Source organism: Rhinatrema bivittatum, chromosome 4, assembly GCF_901001135.1.
Source record: "Rhinatrema bivittatum chromosome 4, aRhiBiv1.1, whole genome shotgun sequence".
Classification (NCBI taxonomy): Eukaryota; Metazoa; Chordata; class Amphibia; order Gymnophiona; family Rhinatrematidae; genus Rhinatrema; species Rhinatrema bivittatum.
The window spans coordinates 341,441,610-341,456,044 of record NC_042618.1 but is presented as its reverse complement, the minus strand read 5'-3'; the positions used below and the strand labels follow the sequence as shown (position 1 = coordinate 341,456,044).

The 14,435-nt window shown below is 47.6% G+C and overlaps 1 protein-coding gene across 2 annotated transcripts in view; it reads right to left on the bottom strand.

Annotated features, from left to right (window-relative positions):
- The window catches only part of CASKIN2 (CASK interacting protein 2), a 126,961-nt gene that overhangs the window by 20,039 nt on the left and 92,487 nt on the right, over positions 1-14,435 (bottom strand). The gene's annotated exons all lie outside the window — the stretch shown is intronic.

Genomic DNA, 14,435 nt, shown 5'->3' with positions numbered 1-14,435 from the left:
GAGAAATGTGAGATTGTGCTAGCAGCAGGGGTACAACTGGAACATGTTAGATATGTGGAGTACCTTGAACAAGCTTGTTATTTTTACTTTGGTTAGAAAAAAAAGACATCAGTCCTTTGAGTTCAATCCTCAAGTTACCCAGGTCTGAGAAATGATTTGATAAGTAGCTTTCAATGGTGGTCTCCACAAGCCTAAAGATTCACTAATACCATTAATGTCAAGGTTTAACTTGATAAAAGTTTGCAATTAATGCTATTACTTAATAACCAGCCTGTTAACCACTCAACACAGAGCTGAATCATCTTTCATCCTAGTGGATGAACCTTACTTCTCATACAGTATCCAAGAGAGGACTTACTTCAAGCAGATCTCAGGGTCTAGAAATAGCCAAATGCAGATTATAAGCAACACATTTCTCTACTCGCTCAGACTCCTCAATAAATGTAAAACATTTGTATTTCTCTGAAGGACCAGGGAGACAGGCTGCACCTTCTTCCTCCCACCCAGAGATGACTGGCTCCATCTTTTTAGTTCCGGCATCAAGAAGTTCCACTGCCGGACATTGAGCAAAAGCAAAGAAGCATCAGCATTTATCTCAATCGGTACATGATATTGGGAGTGAGGACATTTTGCCTGCAGTCATGTGTCTCCCAAAGTAGTTCTGTGGAGAAGCGAGCTAATCCTCTATGCAGTCTCACTGTTCGGGCTCAAGGAGGAAAGGAAACTGTGAAAATCAATAGATTTCAAGATCCAGTTCAGCATATGTTTACCAAAGGTAGGTCTTATCAGACAAATCTGATCGATTTCTTTGACTAGGTGACCAGAGAGTTGGATCAAGAGAGAATGCTTGAATTTCAGTAAGGCCTTTGACACCTTCTGCATAGGCAACTTATAAATACACTGAGTGCTCTTGGTATGAAGAATCTAGCAAATCTTGACTTGAGGAATAGTCTAGAGCAGCGGTTCTCAACCTGGGGGTCGCGACCCCGGCGGGGGTCGAATGACCACAACACAGGGGTCGCCTAAAGCAGGGTCCCCAACCACCGGTACCGGGCCGTTGGGGTTTTTTGCCGGTCCGCGGCTATTTTTTCTGCCAGTCGCGTTTTTTTGGGCTTGTTGGGCGGGACTTGTGCTCTGAATCAGGGCGGACTGTAACAGAGCAGAAGTTGGGCGGGACTTGTGCTCTGTTACAGTGATTGGCTGCTGCTGCTGCGATGAAGCCTGTCCATAGCAGGCGCACCCTATCCCTATATTGCAGCAGTAAGCCAATCAGAGCAGGAGCTGCAAGCCTTGTTGATGCATACGTCAGGAGCACATTTTGTGGGCAGACCCAGCCAGCACAGCATCGCACGTGGGCGGAACGGGAAGACCAGCAGCACAGCGTTGGAGAAAAACAGCAAAGGAATCCAGAGTGTGCAGCTACAGCCAGGTATCAGGAGGGAAGGAGTTAGTATGTTGGGAGAGGGTAATGAGTGTGTGGGGGCCGGGGATGTACTGGGGGGAATGAGTGTGTGGGGGCTGGGGATGTACTGGGGGGGAATGAGTGTGTGGGGGGCCAGAAATGTGCTCGGAGAGGGTTAGGGAGGTGGGAATGAGTGTGTGGGGCCAGAGATGTGCTGGGAGGGGGGGGGGGGAATGAGAGTGTGTGGGGCCAGAGATGTGCTGGGAGGGGGGGGGATGAGAGTGTGTGGGGCCAGAGATGTGCTGGGGGGGGGGGAATGAGAGTGTGGGGGGCCAGAAATGTGCTCGAAGAGGGTTAGGGAGGTGGGAATGAGTGTGTGGGGCCAGAGATGTGCTGGGGGGGGGGAATGAGAGTGTGTGGGGCCAGAGATGTGCTGGGGGGGGGGGGGGGGAATGAGAGTGTGTGGGGCCAGAGATGTGCTGGGGGGGGGATGAGAGTGTGTGGGGCCAGAGATGTGCTGGGGGGGGGGGGGAATGAGAGTGTGTGGGGCCAGAGATGTGCTGGGGGGGGGGGGAATGAGGGTGTGTGGGGCCAGAGATGTGCTGGGGGGGGGGGGGGGAATGAGAGTGTGTGGGGCCAGAGATGTGCTGGGAGGGGGGGGAATGAGAGTGTGTGGGGCCAGAGATGTGCTGGGGGGGGGGGGGAAGGAGAGTGTGTGGGGCCAGAGATGGGCTGGGGGGGGGGGGGGAATGAGAGTGTGTGGGGCCAGAGATGTGCTGGGAGGGGGGGGAATGAGAGTGTGGGGGGCCAGAGATGTGCTGGGAGGGGGGGGAATGAGAGTGTGGGGGGCCAGAGATTTGCTTGGAGGGGGCTGGGGAGAGGGGTATGAGTATGTGAGGGCATTAACTGCTATAAAAAAATAAAATGTTTCAATCTCATGTGTTTTGGGCTTGTTTTTTTGGAAAAAAGTTCTTGTTCGTTCATGAAAACCTGGCAACACTGCCGGAGCCGCACGGGCAGGAAGGAGGAGACGCTTCAGCTGCGTGCAGAAGAGGAGCAGCGGGCCGGGAAGACTAGGGCCGCTGCAGAGCCCATCCTGTGGCAACCCGTAAAGAAGAGGCCCAGAGGTAAGAGAGAGGTGTGTGCGAGTATGAGATGAGTTGAGAGACTGTGTGTGTTTGCAGAGACAGCATGTGAGAGCCTCTGTGTGTGTGAAAGAGACAGCATGTAAGAGTGAGAGCCTGTGCTTGAGCAAGGCAGCATGTGGGGGTGTGAGAGAGCCTGTGTGTGAGACTCAGACAGCCTGTGCCAGTGAGAGCCTGTGTATGTGTGTGTGAGAGAGAAATGCATGTGAGAATGAGAACCTGACTGTGTGTTTGAGGGAAGAAGACAGGTGGAGAGAAAAGAAATAGAAAAAAAGGCAATATTAAAGGAAATGGCAAAAAATTAGAAAAGGAAGCAGATGTAAAAAAAAAAACATTTTATTTTTTTATAGCAGTTAATGCCCTCACATACTCATACCCCCCTCCCCACCCCCCTACAAGCAAATCTCTGGCCCCCACACTCTTTCCCCCCTCCCTAACCCCTCCTAGCACATCTCTGGTCCCCACACTCTCATTCCCCCCCCTCTGTAACCCCTCCGAGCACATCTATGACTCCACACACACTGATTCCCCCCTCCCTAACCCCTCCTAGCACATCTCTGGCCCCCACATACTCATTCCTCTCTCCTCAGCCCCCTCCAAGCACATCTCTGGCCCCTCACACACATTCCCACCTCTCTAACCCCTCCGAGCACATCTCTGGCCCCCCACACGCTGATTCCCTCCTCCCAGCACATCTCTGGTCACCACACTCTCATTCCCCCTCTCCGTAACCCCTCCGAGCACATCTCTGGCCCCCCACACGCTGATTCCCTCCTCCCAGCACATCTCTGGTCACCACACACTCATTCCCCCTCCCTACATCCTAATTCCTCCCCTCCTGCTACCTGGCTGTAGCTGCACACTCTGGATTCCTTTGCTGTTGCGCTCCAATGCCCTGCTGCTCTTCCCGTTCCGCCCACGTGAGATGCTGTGCAGTGCTGGCTAGGTCTGCCCACAAAATGTGCTCCTGACGTGTGCATCAACAAGGCTTGCAGCTCCTGCTCTGATTGGCTTACTGCTGCAATATAGGGATAGGGTGCGCCTGCTATGGACAGGCTTCATCGCAGCAGCCAATCACTGTAACATGATTCAGAGCACAAGTCCCGCCCAACAAGCCCAAAAAAACATGACTGGCAGAAAAAATAGCCCAATTAAAAGCAACCCGCGAATCGGAAAAAAAAACTGCAAATGACTACAAAAAGAAGCCCAATCTCGCGGTAAATAAGCGAGGTTGGCAACACTGGTGCCAATAGCAGCAATCAGCGCCTCCCCAATAGCCACGTGGCAGCAGTGGCAGTAATTAGATTAATTGTTTGACTCAGCTGGAGGTGACAAAGTATGAAGTGGGATGTGAAATCAGCTTGATCTGGTGGAGAATTAGGATTGCTGTTACACATGAACTGTATTTGGCAAACATTATTAAAGGGAGCCAGGATAATCAATTGAAGGCTGCAGCTGAGGACTGATTCATTATGACTCATGTAGAAATTAGTGCATTTTCCAGATTAGTCTGCATAACACAATTCTCAACATTCAGCATTATTTCTGCTGCATAGACTTTTATCTGAGAGGCTCTGAGGTTGTGAGGGAGCCAGTAAGAGTGAGAGCATGAGTGTGTATGAGAAAATCCAGGGGAGTAAGAGTGTGTGTGAGTTGGGGGGGGGGGGGGGGGGGGGGAGAGTGTATCAGTGTCTGTGAGAGTGAGAGGTTATGGTGGGTATAAGAGCATGAATGTGTAAGTATGTGACAGTGTATGTGTGAGAGAGAATGGACATGTGAGTGTATGTGTGAGAGAGAGAGGATAACCTCCTAATCCTCGACAATATCAGGGTGACTGGAAATCAAGAGCTCCCATGTATGGACAGCAGGGGCTTTTTAAAATCCTTATTAGTTTTAATTATTGTGTGTTATTTGATATATGTGCTGTTTTGAAATATTATTGGTGTGTGGGAAATTATAAAAATGTATATGATTTTAATTAATAGAAATTCTATTTATCAGTAATTTTAAAATATTCTTTTATTAGTATGGTTTTACTATTATAACTGATGCTTTATGTTTCTTAATTTTATTGTTTTATGAGGAATGGTGGTTCTGTTTATAAATGTCATAATAAATAAGTATGCACTAAAATCCAGCCCCACCCTCACCCCGCCCTCGCCCTGCGAGGGTGGGGCAAGGGCGGGGCAAGGGGTCACCGCAACATGAGGAACTGTATTTCGGGGTCACGGCATTAGAAAGGTTGAGAACCACTGGTCTAGAGTCTGGCAGCTAAGATTTAATGTTATAAAAATGCAGTGTCAAGCATTTGGGCTGCAAAAACCCAAGGAGCAGTACAGTAGGGGGTAAAATTCTTCTAAGTACAAAACATGAGCAGGATCTGGGGGTGATTGTGAAGGGGTCTGAACGCTTCAACCTGACAAAGGACTTCATGTACCAGAATTCCCTGCTTCATGACGGGTTTACTTACAGTCTGCAATACAGCTGTAATTAGGACATTGAGAAACTCTCTGTCAGCACATTGCACATTTTCATTTTTTGGCTTCGCTGTTCTTATTCTCTGATAAGCTTTCACTGCTGTAACCTAGATTAGAACAATGGATGTATTATGTGATGGGCTGTATTACTGCAGACTCGCGAATTCCTTTCCAGAACTGCAAGTCCCAGCAGCCTCTCCTGCAGAACATGGGAGAAGTTTCACGAAAGTTCCAGGGTGTCTAGGGAGGGGGTCAGTAGCCCCTTCAGCCGGAATATGCTTGCTCAGCAATGCTTAGAACGCATGTGTAAAAGATAAGAACTGTAAAGTGCATAAGAGTCTGCTCCTGGAGGGGAGGGGCATGCAGTTGTACTGAGCCTTTGTCTTAGCTGCATCTTGCTGGCAATAAAAGTCTATCTTTACGGATCAGTTGTCTGGACCTCCTTACTGACTAAAAAGAGACGGTTACATTTGGCGAGCCAGCCAGGAGGTACCGGGGACGCTATTTTAGCCCCCCAGTTGGTCCAGGGGATTTTGTGGCGGAGTGATCCCCCAGACTTGCCTGGTGAGTGGCCACCGCTGAGTTCAGTGATCAGGTATCTGAGGGGGTCATTCCACGGAGATCCTCTGAGACCTTTGGGCTGGTGATCCGGGAAGAAGGCTTTCATGACGTTCGGAAGAACCCTGCAGGCGAGTATTATGGGAATGATGGGAAAAGTGAAGAATAGCTAAAAGAGTAGCAAATAACCGGTCCATCCGTGAGGGGACCGAGGGGGCTTTGATCACACCCCAAGCGGTGGTTTGGTAGGAATTGCATTCCGAAAGCCACGCGCATAAAAAGAGGAAAAAGAAGTAACGCATACGATAGTGGGAATAGGTTTCTTGTTGTGTGAAAGAGAGTGAATGGCCTCGCAGTTCTAGGCCGGGCTGACCGCGTCCTAGTCGGGGCGATTGTGACCCTTTTGTGTCTGACGGGTACGGACCCCTTACCTATCCGTCTTCCCTTCCCTCCTTTGTCTGTGAATTCTATCCTGATGGGAGGGGGCGGTTCGACTCCATTAAAAGTCATGACGGAACACTATAGGGAAGTGTTCGATAGACATAAATGTACTAAACCCGGAATGATTCAACGATGCACCCATAGGTGGCCCAGTTTGTGTGTAAACTGGCCTCCGGTAGGGACTTTCAATTTCCAAACGGCCACGAGGGTCCAGAAAATAGTTAGTGAAGAAGGGAATCCGGGTTGCCCTGAGGATATACCGTACATAACTGCTTGGATTGCAGTTATTGAAAATCCTCCGTCGTGGGCAAAGAAGTTAGTGGAGGGAGCCACCCTCGTAATGGTGGCTCAGGCGCACAAAATGGGGAACTGGAAGTCCCCATTATTAATTAAGGATTGTAATGTATGTAACTGCTATCTGTGAATTGCAAGCACATGTACCAGGGATTTTTTGTTTTTAATTGTTTTAAACCCTAATAAGAAGAGATTTTGGTTTACAGATGCTGCACAAGACTACTATACAACAAATTAATGTACAGTGTTAAGTTAAAATACTGATTTGATTACTGGAGAATGCATTTACTGGTGTTGAAGTTTAGAACTTGATGGCAGTTAAGGGTTAACGGCAGAGATAATTACAGGAGAGAGGAGGGAATCGAGCCAGAGGAAAAAAAAAAAAAAAAAAAAGACGTTGAGCCAGTGCGTAGTGCATTCAATATGGCTGTGCGTTTCAATGCTTGTCTCATATATATTATCTGTTATTTAAAAGTTACATTGGAACGCATGATAAAGTATGAACTCTCTTTTGCTGACGCAGTTTATTTTGAAGCTGTCTCTGGGAAATTTAGAGAAATGATTAAGAATGGGTTCTTTGTTAAAGTTTTTCTTGTTGCTTCTTTGGCTAGCAGTAGTTAAATATGCAGAGCTACTCCCTGTTTTAAGGAACTGGCAAGATAAGACAGCCAAGCATGTGCAGCGCTGACTGTGGGAATTACAGGATGCCGTTTGTAAAAAAAAAAAAAAAACAAAAACGGAGAAAACAAAGACTTAATATTAAAAATTTTGATTCAGTGGCAGGCGCAAGATAAGGATTATTGGAAGTTGTGGGCAAGAGAAGGGGCCACTATGCAAGATTAGGAACAAGAGCAAATATGAGTCGGCCCAAATGATAAAGTAGTGGCCCACACACACACACACACATATATATATATATATATATATTGCAATTATGTTCTTTTACCACTGGTGGGGGCTGGGCTCTGGCTATTACCATATGTTCTTAGTGTTTGCAATGTAATTGATACAAGGCTTCCAAGGGTTTGATCATCACTCCTGCACACCTAAAGCGCCTCCCCTGGATCCTTGCCTGCAGATCCAGGTTGACTTTATTGAATTAACCCAATGCCAAACTTACAAGTATGAAGGAAGCAATGTTTTGCAGCTTCTCAGCCTCGTCAGAACTGATTTGCCTCCAGGCGCAGGTCACCTATTCAATTTCCAGATGGATTGTGATCTTCTCATCGTATTTTGAGATGTATGGGAACAGGGATCAGGAAGAGAAGAAAAGGGCCCGTCCCTGCAACCAGGAACTTAATAATAGAGACCCGACATCCGAAAGAAGCTGCAGAAGGCCGAAGGCTTTGAGGGCATGAGCCTCAGCCAGTTAAAAGCTATAGCAGACCAGGTATGTGGAAATAGAGAAGTGGAAGAGAAAAGAGAGAAGCAAGTAGAGACATGAAGGAGAAAGTGACTGTTAGCCGCCGCTCTCGAGGACACGCGGACGGGAAGGAGCCAAGACAATGGCAGACCGCGAAGAGGAGGGGGAACAAGACCCCCTTTGGGAAAGAATCAGTGTGCGTACTGCAAAAATGAAGGCCATTGGAAGAGAGACTGTGAAGAATGGCAAAAGAAATACGGGAGCCCTGCAGTGAATACTAACGACAAAAATGGACCTGCACCGACACAAAGGGGCCGAGGAGGAAGGAGATCGGACAACCCCCACTGGCAGATGGCGGGGGAGGCGACAAGGAGCATACAGCCTGAAGAGACCGGGAGGGAAGAATCCCCACTGACCCTCTGGTGGAGATCCACGAGGTAACACAACAAAAATCAGGGGCCTGTTGGACTCAGAGGCCAACGATCTGTCATGACTGCACCAATCGGCCCCCCCGACGAAAGAGACTGTTTCTATAGTGGGCGCCTCAGGTCAGGTACTCACTGCCCCTCTGCAGAAAGAATGAAGTATACAAGTAGGCGGGACCATGGTATCCCTTATCGGATGGAACCTGCTGTGTAAGCCTCAGACCACATTGAGATTTCAACCAACAGGGGAAGTTAAAGCCTCCTTCGGGGACCATCCAGTGATACTCATCTGTCCCCTCCAAGAAGAATGGAGACTACATCTTCCCATAGTCGAACGAACCATCGAACATCGATATGAAAACAACACCCCCCTCAACAAAAACGAAGACAACTGATGGATAGTGTACCCCAAGTATGGTCCGAGCAGAACCCGGGAGGAATAGCTATCGACGGTACCCCCATATGGATAGAGATGAAACAGAATGCACAGGTGATTAATCAACCTCAATACCCCATTCCATATATGGCCAGACAAGGAATCCAGATACACCTGCAAAGACTGTATGATTTGGGCATTCTTCGGCGAATCCGATCTGCTTGGAACACCCCTTTGTTGCCAGTAAAGAAGCCTGGATCTAATGACTATCGACCAGTACAAGACTTAAGAAAAGTGAATAGTCAAGTAGAAGATCTAGTAGCCCTTGTGCCAAATCCATATTCAATCCTAGCCCAAGTCTCTCCTGCATCGAAGTGGTACAGTGTCATTGATCTCAAAGATGCCTTCTTCTCCGTCCCGGTGGCGGAGGAATGTCAAAAGATTTTTGCTTTCACATGGGAAGATGCAGATACTGGAGTAAAGCAGCAGTACACATGGACTCGGTTGCCTCAAGGGTTTAGGCACTCACCTACGCTGTTCGGTGAGCAACTGGCAAAAGACTTAAAGATGTATCAAGTAAAGTATGGGCCAGTCATACAATACGTGGATGACCTTCTGTTGTTTCGAGAGACGTACCTCGAATGTGCGGTATCCACTCTTCAGCTGCTAAAGACGTTGTACTCAAAAGGGTATCGTGCAAGTAAAAAGAAAGCGCAAATCTGTGAATTGGAAGTAGAGTATTTAGGCTTCCAAATACGTGGAGGAACCCGATGTCTGGGGATTTCTCGCACCAGTTCTATAAGAGATCAACCTGTACCCACTTGCAAGAAAGAGCTCCGGGCGTTCCTTGGAGCTGCAGGATACTGTAGACTGTGGATTGCTAACTATGCAGTTATGGCCCAACCCCTGTACGACAAGCTGCGGGGTAAAGAGGCAGAATCTCAACCCTTCCAATGGGAAGGAAACGAACTGGCAAGCTTACGTCAACTAAAAGAAGCCTTAATTGAACCACCTGCCTTAGGATTGCCAGATGTGATGAAACCATTCCATCTATTCGTCGATGAAAAGAAAGGAATGGCCATTGGGGTATTGACTCAAACTCTAGGCTCATGGGAGCGACCTGTTGCATATCTCTCAAAAGGAATGGACAATGTTGCAAAAGGATGGCCTGGTTGCCTTCAAAGCATTGCGGCTGCATGCTTACTAATTCCAGAAGCAGTCAAATTAACTTTTGGTCAAACTCTGAACGTAACAACTCCCCACACCATTCAAGGACTGCTAGAGACCCATGGACCAAAATGAATGACTAATTCACGTCTCGTCAAGTATTAAGCCTTACTGTGTGAAACACCTGAAATTCAAATACAAGACAGCAAAAACTTGAACCCGGCCACTCTTATGCCGGCACCTGAACCAGTTGCCCATGATTGTGAAGAAGTCATGGCTACAATACATTCCAGTAGACCAGACCTGAGGGATCAACCCTGGCAAGGAGCTTGGACTTTATTCACTGATGGGAGCAGCCAAATCATTCATGAGATACGTTCTGCTGGATATGCTGTTGTATCCGAAGATGAAATCGTTGAGGCTCAACCTCTTCCCCCAGGAACGTCTGCACAAAAAGCTGAACTAATTGCCCTTACTCGAGCTCTGCAGTTGGCAGAAGAAAAACTGTAAATATCTATACAGACTCTAAATATGCCTTCCTTACAATCCAAGTGCATGGAGCATTATAGAGGGAAAACAATTGAACAATGCATCAGAAGTACGTGAATTACTAGACGCAGTTTGGCTACCTCGCAAGGTGGCTGTAATGCATTGCAAAGCACACACCAGGAAATCAAACCCTATTGTCAAGGAAATCAGAGAGCAGATGAAGCAGCAAAAAGGGGCAACTCGGGAACCCTTCCAAGCAGTATTAATTGCATCGAATCATCAGGCTTCAGGCAGTCCTGGAGCTCATCACCAACGACTGCTTTCGCTCTTAAACTCTGGGCAAAACAAAATACCAAAATTATGACTGCAGTGTACCAGAATAGATTGGTTTTAGATTATCCTCTGGCCCAGGAAGGAGGGTTTGTGGAACATTTAACCTCTCCAATTGTTGTTTACAGGTAGATGACCAAAACAAGGTTATCCAAGACATCACTGATCGCATGGTCAAGATGGCACACGTCCCTGTCCAGCAATGGAATAGTGCTTGGGACTGGACCAATGGATTCCGTGGTTGGTTTTCCATGATCGGTGGATTTAAGAGCTTGTTTGTTATCCCAGCCAGTTTAATTCTGTTTTGTCTTTTAGGACCCTGAATTATTCCTTTCTTGCTCAAACCGCCTTCGTCGGGTGATGAAGGACATTGCTGAACGCAAAACAGCCACGCAGCTTCTGTCACTGTACATGTATTCCTCTGAGCCTATAGAACCTGTTTAACCATCCTCATGTTTTATCCTGGGCCATCTTCCCATACATGACAAGTTCGGGCTACAAAGGGGGGTGGAGCCAATAGGGCCCATCCGTCTCAAACCCGTGAAGAAACCGTTTGGGAAATTAGGGCCCCCTGAGAACTCAAATTGCTAATTTTTCTTGTTTTTGTTTCTTTCAGCTCCACAGTTGCGTTGTGATGGTGTGATACTTTTCATAAAGAATGATAAGTATCAAAGGGGGGAATGAAGGGGTCTGAACGCTTCAACCTGACAAAGGACTTCATGTACCAGAATTCCCTGCTTCATGACGGGTTTACTTACAGTCTGCAATACAGCTGTAATTAGGACATTGAGAAACTCTCTGTCAGCACATTGCACATTTTCATTTTTTGGCTTCGCTGTTCTTATTCTCTGATAAGCTTTCACTGCTGTAACCTAGATTAGAACAATGGATGTATTATGTGATGGGCTGTATTACTGCAGACTCGCGAATTCCTTTCCAGAACTGCAAGTCCCAGCAGCCTCTCCTGCAGAACATGGGAGAAGTTTCACGAAAGTTCCAGGGTGTCTAGGGAGGGGGTCAGTAGCCCCTTCAGCCGGAATATGCTTGCTCAGCAATGCTTAGAACGCATGTGTAAAAGATAAGAACTGTAAAGTGCATAAGAGTCTGCTCCTGGAGGGGAGGGGCATGCAGTTGTACTGAGCCTTTGTCTTAGCTGCATCTTGCTGGCAATAAAAGTCTATCTTTACGGATCAGTTGTCTGGGCCTCCTTACTGACTAAAAAGAGACGGTTACAATTGTATCCAATAATATTAAGGTAGCCAAAGAAGTGGATTAGGTGACAGAAAAAGTCAGAAAGATACTTGGGTGCACAGGAAAAGGAATAATCAGCAGAAAAAGGAGGAGGTGATATTGTCCCTGTACAATACCCTGGTGAGACCTCAATGGAATACCGTTACAGTTCTGGAGAATGAGCTGCAAAATATATAAACTAGATTGTCAGGAAGGTGATCACTGCCTCGCCAACGCCGCCATTCTCCAGGCTCTGCGTGGCTGGGGTCCCGAGCCAGTGAACCACAGCGCGCGGCCCCTTCACTGAGGGCCCGCCAAGCTGCGACCCGCACTGCCCTCCCCTCGACCGACAGGCCCGCCCCAACTGTCAGTCAACACACCGAGAGTGACGAGGCCTCCAAAAGCGCAGGCGCTGGCTCACCTCACCATCATTGCCTCGCCGACGCCGCCATTCTCCAGGCTCTGCATGGCCGGCGCTGACCTGCCGGGGTCCTGAGCCAGCGATCCACAGTGCACGGCTCCGTCACCGACGGCCCGCGACCCGCGCTGCCCTCCCCTTCACCGATAGGCCTGCCCCAGCTGACGTCAGGCAAAGAGCTGAGAGCGACGAGGCCTCCAAAGCGCAGGTGCCACGCACCAGGCGTCACGCGCCCAAGGGGCCTTCCCCTTGGTGCGCCCCTTTGTGCTGCAGCCACCTATCTCTCAACCTGACGGAGCATCCAGGAAGCCAACCCTTGTATCTTTCTTCACTCAGCTCCTTCCAGTAACACAGGACACAGGACCAAAAACTATATATATTCTTCCCTGCCTTACCTACTAGGCCTCTGCCACCCTCACCTTCTAGTATCTGCCCAAACTTCGCACACAACAAGAACCCTGCCTTCTCACTCACCATATATCTGTTCTTCTACCCCCTCCCCCTCTCCATACCACTTAAACCCACCTATATCAGTACCCCAGCCACTCCCTACCATACATTCACCCACTCATTGGAAGCACACCACCATCACTCTTTTCTTATTCCACACACATCTCCCACCAACCAGACATGCTAACTTACCCTATTCCTACCCTCATGATATCCCCCCCTCACTCAGTTTCTCGGCCTCACTGCACTCTCTCTCTCTCATACGCTTCAATTCCTAATCCCTAGTCAAAAAGACACCCATCCTCAATGACCTCCTGCTTGACAACCTGTCCGACATCTGTGCCATTACTGAAACAGGGCTCAAACAAACAGATTTAGTCCTCCTAAACCAATTCCCTACCCAACTTTATGACATCATCTCCCTACCTAGGCACAAAAAAAGAGGAGGCCTCCTACTGGCTGCTAAGAAAGAACTCAGACTAATCTCCCAGACAGTCAATACCTCCCCTAAATTCGAAATTGGCATTTCAAATCATCTCAATTACAAGTTTGCCTAGTCTATACCCCCCCAGGTCTCCTTGATAAGAACACCTCCCCCCTCAATGAATTTATAGCCGACAACATAGATATTGACACTCCTGCCATTATTCTCGGGGACTTTAACCTCCACGTAGACACTATCCCCCTACCCCCCACCTGCGAAGCCTTTTTATCATCCATAAATGCCTTGGGCTTTAAACAAATTATAACCAGCCCCACCCACAAAGCAGGTCACACCCTTGATTTGATCTTCATAAATTCACACATCCTCTCTGCGGACACTCTGCCTGCACTGCTATCCCCTGGTCTGACCACTCACTCATAAAAACCAACCTTGCCTGAAAAAAAACAACTAGCCCCCAACCCACACACAACAATACTATACATTTCAGAAAACCCTGCACCAAGGATGACCTAATATTCTCCCTCACTAACACCCTTGATAAACTAGACCTTTCAAATGCAGACTCTGCCCTCTCCTCTTGGAACAATATTACCAACAACATTGCCGACAAAATCTGCCCTTTAATGTCTAAAGAACTAAACCCTGCTCGCAATACTAAAAAACCTTGGTACTCATCGGAACTATAATTACACGATGTTGGGTTCCATATTAGGTGCTACAACCCAAGAAAGAGATCTAGGTGTCATAGTGGATAACACATTGAAATCGTCGGTTCAGTGTGCTGCGGCAGTCAAAAAAGCAAACAGAATGTTGGGAATTATTAGAAAAGGAATGATGAATAAAACGGAAAATGTCATAATGCCTCTGTATCGCTCCATGGTGAGACCGCACCTTGAGTACAATTCTGGTCGCCGCATCTCAAAAAAGATATAATTGCGATGGAGAAGGTACAGAGAAGGGCTACCAAAATGATAAGGGGAATGGAACAACTCCCCTATGAGGAAAGACTAAAGAGGTTAGGACTTTTTAGCTTGGAGAAGAGACGACTGAGGGGGGATATGATAGAGGTGTTTAAAATCATGAGAGGTCTAGAACGGGTAGATGTGAATCGGTTATTTACTCTTTCGGATAGTAGAAAGACTAGGGGACACTCCATGAAGTTAGCATGGGGCACATTTAAAACTAATCGGAGAAAGTTCTTTTTTACTCAACGCACAATTAAACTCTGGAATTTGTTGCCAGAGAATGTGGTTCGTGCAGTTAGTATAGCTGTGTTTAAAAAAGGATTGGATAAGTTCTTGGAGGAGAAGTCCATTACCTGCTATTAAGTTCACTTAGAGAATGGCCACTGCCATTAGCAATGGTTACATGGAATAGACTTAGTTTTTGGGTACTTGCCAGGTTCTTATGGCCTGGATTGGCCAC